The sequence below is a fragment of the Pundamilia nyererei genome, unplaced genomic scaffold, assembly GCF_000239375.1.
Source record: "Pundamilia nyererei isolate P.nyererei 1_Seehausen unplaced genomic scaffold, PunNye1.0 scaffold00749, whole genome shotgun sequence".
NCBI lineage: Eukaryota > Metazoa > Chordata > Actinopteri > Cichliformes > Cichlidae > Pundamilia > Pundamilia nyererei.
In genome coordinates, this window is record NW_005188150.1 from 570 (window position 1) to 5809 (window position 5240).

The 5240-nt window shown below is 42.9% G+C and overlaps 1 long non-coding RNA gene across 1 annotated transcript; it reads right to left on the reverse strand.

Annotated features, from left to right (window-relative positions):
* Positions 1-406: 406 nt before the first annotated feature.
* LOC102202394 (uncharacterized) lies at positions 407-4899 on the reverse strand. The gene is made up of 3 exons (XR_312456.1): positions 4836-4899; positions 4225-4281; positions 407-455 (listed from the first exon to the last, which is right to left on the reverse strand). It is a non-coding gene; the product is annotated as an uncharacterized LOC102202394 (long non-coding RNA).
* Between the last annotated feature and the right edge of the window lie 341 nt (positions 4900-5240).

The following is a 5240-nucleotide window of genomic DNA, read 5'->3' on the forward strand; positions in this document are numbered from 1 at the left end:
CAGTGAGTCTCATTGGCCCAACAGCACATACGCACAAACCTGTCTTTATTATCATCATTATCAAGATTATTGGTACTATTTTTGTTACCTTTTGATCATTCTTTACAATTCTCACATAATATGTGTGTGAGATAAATACAGGAAAAGTTGCTATGTCAACTTCCCATGAAATATTCAGCTCAGCAACAACTATTCAGTACTTCCCTCTGTCCCTCCTTCTATCAGCAGACCAAAAAGTGCTATAAGGGGGGAACATGGTGTAAATGAGCTTTTTAATTATTTTGAATTTAATAATCTAAATTGTATATATATAAAGTGACAATGAAAGAAATTCAGTTCCCAGCAGTAGACACAGTGATACCTGCTGGTCTCACCTGCATATTCAGCCGGTGAAAAGCAGATGAGCAGAATCCAGCAGAATATCACAGATTTGCAAGTATCCATCTCAGGTTGTCCTGCAGATCCCAAATTCAGAGTGTTACATAGTTTAAAAGAGAAGCTGAGTCGACTGAAAATACACAAGAAGTTTGTGTTACCAAAGCTTCTGATATGATCCACAAACATAAACTAAGATTTACAAATGTGTACGTCCAACAATGAATAGTGATTATTTACCCTCCAAAATGTTTATGTTCAGCAAATGTGTGAAGGAATTACCTGATATGACAGGATATCACATGTTAGATGAGAGCACAAAGTGCTAACAGTAGCAGAAATGTGGGCATGTGACGTGATCTCTATGGGGCACCGTTTGTAAAGTGAAACATCCTGAAATTAATGGCAACATTTTTCCACATTTAAGTCAAAGCCCTACAAAAACATATTTTTTAGGGGCAGTTTTTACAACATTTCATATTTAAAACACAATTTTAAATGTTAAATCTAAATATTATATTTAAATCTAAATCTTAAATCTATTTAAATTTAAATATTAAATGTAAATGTTACAGGAAACTAAATATTTAGCTAACATGAAAATTTATTGTACGGATCAACGGAAATACCAAAATAAAAGCTTTACTAAATCCTCCGGTGCAAAAGTGTGCTGGTGGTGGTCAGATTGTGTCTGTTCTCCCCTGATGGTCACTTCTCACCGTCATGAGCTGCTTCACTTCTGCACATCCAGCGATTTGGCTGAAAACATCGGAGGGTCCGTTCTCTTTCAAACACTCGTTTCGGTGTCTCACTATGGGGAACGCTCTAGGTCAGCTAGGTCATACTAGCTCACCATAGCTACCCGACCGAGAGAAGAAAAAATATCAGCGTCAACTGTCCAGCCATTCCAAGCTAGCTACACCAAACTTCCTTAATATGGCAGACTGCAAACCGCTGCCCAGAATTTGCCCCTGCGGTTGCAAAATCTCAGGTTCAGATACACATGACGCTTGTGTGATGTGCCTCGGGCTGCAACACGCCCAAGTGGCTATTTCCACACTGGGTTCATGTGAACACACCCTAAAAAGCCTTTGCTGAAGGTTAGCCCGTCAGCCTAGCCTGTCAAAGAAGGACCCAAAGCTATCTCAAATCAGCATACCAATGAGGCACCCTGAGTCAGCCACACCAGGCACCAGCTGTGGGGATGAGATGGATATTGTCCTCCCACTGGTGGACGATGCCGAGATCAGCTGCGAAGCTATGTTATCTGATTCCGTTCAGGTTAATGACGAGCTACTCAGGGAAACCTCTGAGGGAGCGTCGGAACATCTCATCTCGGACGAGGATGACAACGTTTTCTTTGCCCCCTCTGTTTGTAATTCTGCGACACAAGGGGCCGACTGTGATAACCCCAGCACATAGTCCCGCGGCATAGAGTTATTTGATGTTGCAAAATGGGTAGCTGAAAAGCTGGCAATCCCATGGCCCACTGTGACAATGGAGAACTCCACCTCACAATACGAGGGTAAAAGGCTCCCCAAAGCACAGCGCACTACTAAGCAGGTACTACCACTTTTCCCTGAATGCGTGGCGCAGGTCACATGCTGCTGGGCAAAGCCATTTTCATCACCCAACCCCGTGCAGGGAGCAGCGGCGTTTGACTGCGCTGGAATGAAAGAGAAGGGCATCTACCAAATTCCCACAGTGGAGAATCTGGTTGCATCTCATCTCCACCCAAACTAGAAACTTTCCATGTCATCTGGTCCATCCCTTCGCCCCTTCGCTCCTGCTAGCCTACTTGGCGGAGCTCCAGGACCAGACTGCTGCAAACTCGGATGCTAGCAAGCCGTGGGAAGAGCTGGCCGTCGTTACGGACCAGTGTCTCCACCTCACTAGAGCAGCAGTACAAGCGGCGGGCAGAGCTCTCAGCATCATTGTCCTACAGGAGAGGGTGAACTGGCATTCTGGCATTCTGGATGAAAGTATTGACCCCGCTGGCCTTTTTGGGACCGTCTCCTTCATAGGAATAACTCTAAACTCTACCTTGTACAGAGTGACTCTCTCTGTGGACAGAATAAAAAAAAATGCACACATGCCGGCATTTTTCAGGTGGGAAGATATCTCCCATTCAGAAGACTCCTGCAGATGCTGGGATTAATGGCGTCTTCACTAGCGGTCATTCCACTTGGCAGACTGCATATGAGGGAGTTTCAGCCATGGGTAGCATCACTGAGACTGAATCGAAAGCACCATATTCACCGCCATATCAGAGTCACAGCAGACTGTGCTGTGGCACTCCACTGTTGGAGAAATCCCAGATTTCTCACTCAGGGGGTGTCACTGGGGGTTGTCACAGCCAGAAAGGTGGTGACCACGCACGCGAGTCTCACGGGCTGGGGTGCCACAGCGGCAACTGGGGGTGCTCACATAAACTGGCTAGAATTGCTAGTAGCATTTCTAGCACTGAGACACTTTCTTCCCATTAAAGAAACTGCCATGTTCTGATCAGAACAGACAACACCACTGTTGTGGCGTACATCAACAGACAGAGCGGGATACGGTCCCTTCCTTTGCACATGCTGGCTCGCAGACTGATCATGTGGAGCAGCATCAATCTGTTGTCACTGAGAGCTACTCACATTCCAGGAGCTCTGAACTTGGGAGCAGACTTAATGTCCAAGGGGAACCCGCAGTACGGGGACTGGACCCTGCACCCACATGTGGTGACCCAAATCTGGACCCGCTTTGGCCAGTCACAGGTCAACCTGTTTGCCTCAATGGAGAACGCTCAGTGTCCACTGTATTTCTCCCCGAGGGACCAGGAGGCTCTGCTAGAGGTCGATGCATTAGCTCACAATTGGCCACATGCTCTGCTTTATGCGTTTCCTCCACTGGCCTTAATTTCTCCCACTCTAACCAGAGTGACGAGGTCCCATTGGTTAGCGGAGATTATGCCCCTCTTGTGGAGCGAACCTTCTCCCTATCTGACGAGACCTAGTCTCCCAGGCCAGGGTATGAATCTGAGTATGGCAGGACTCCCCTGCTGGTGGATGATGCCAAGGTCAGCTGTGAAGCTATGTTATCTATGCAGCTAAATCACTGGACATGCTTGTAGGCAAGAAGTGAAGCAGCTCATGGCGGTGAGAAGTGACGGGGAGAGCAGACACAACCTGACCACGTTTAACATTTAGATTTAAAATTTAATATTTAGATTTCACATTTAAAATTGTGTTTTAAATATGAAAAGTTACAAATATTTTACTAAATGTTGTAAAAATGACAAAAAAAACATTTTTTGTAGGTTTTTGAGCTAAATGTGGAAAACATTTTCAGTTAATTTCAGCATATCTCACTTTACAAACAGCGTCCCATAGATCTCTGCGTCTTGGGCAGTTAAAAATAGTACACATATTTTTAGACATGTGTGCTCACAGGAAGCAAAATGAGGATCAGACTTGTGAAACAGACAGTAAATTGTGTGTAAATTACTTAGAAATCAGTACAATGGTTTTGCGTTTGGTCAAATTGATTTGAATTTTGAAACACTGCATAGATTGAAACACATATTTATGAGTCAGAAGTTACACATCTGAGGTAAAGTCTGTAGTGAGTTCAGCACACCTACAGTATCTTACCCCAACAATGTTGTTCAGAATAAGCAGTCACACAAAGCTCAGTTTGTTAAGTTTAACCAGGGTTTACTGAGTAAGTAAAGTTAAAATACATGTTGTGTATTTTATATAAAATCAGCAGCGTGAGAGAAAAAGCTAAACTACAGTATTGTTGATCTCCAATCTGATTAAGTTACCGTGGTGATTTACCCCAGCAGTACAGAGACCCTGAAGTTACCTGGATCAGATGAAATCCTGGTTGGTAGCACAGCCTCAGGACTCACTGCTCCTCCTGCTGGATGGTGATCAGGTTGAGATTGTAAAAACATAACTGTTAACAGACGTATTTTAACGTTGTTCACATGTAAACAAACACTTTAATCAGACTGTGTTTGCAAAGTGAGAACTATGGGTCAGATTCTTGCAATGAAATAATTTAATGCATGTTGTTCTTTTGTTTGTTTCTTTAAATGGGAAATAATCTAGTTAAGACATGTGAACAGATAACCCACAAAATATACACACAGACACACACACTAGTATTAGCAGAGCCTGTTCTTTAAGAAAGAAAAACTTGTGAGCTTCTAAATTCTTCTCATTGGTTGTCATGTTTGTTGTGTGCTGGTCTGATACAACTACTACACAGGTCATTTACTTTACATTCAGAATGAAAGTGTGCACGATTCGCTGTCAGCTCATTTTAATCTCAAGTGTTTGAAAGTTTAGTGTCTGATGACACTTTGCTTACAGACAGGAGTTTAATCACTATTTTAAAGGCTGTGGGCTGCAGCCATTGCTCTAACACTGTGTGTGCATGCAACAGGCCTCAGCATTAGCATTGTTAGTTACCTTAAACAGGCTGAATCCACCGCTGCACTGTGAGGATAAAGACTCGCTCCAGTGTCACTTCTTATTCTTTACAAGGATAAATAACAAGTGACGGGCAGGAACAAGACGCACACAGCAAAAAGGAACCAGAGACTTTATGACAGGTTTCTGCTGGAATGGCCAGTGACTCAGCAGAACCAGTAAAATGAAAGTAAACTGCAAAGACAGAAGGAGTAAAGAAATTTTCATTGCAAAGATAAAAAAAATATGATCCCAAATTTGATTTTGAATCATTTCACTTATTTCCTTTTTAAAACGACATTAAAGAAGATTTAGTACATCACAAAAAAAATCTGAATTAATTTTTAATGGTGTTTTTGTGAGCTATTGTTTCCATCCTCCATGCAAAAGTGCTTAGCAGGTTTT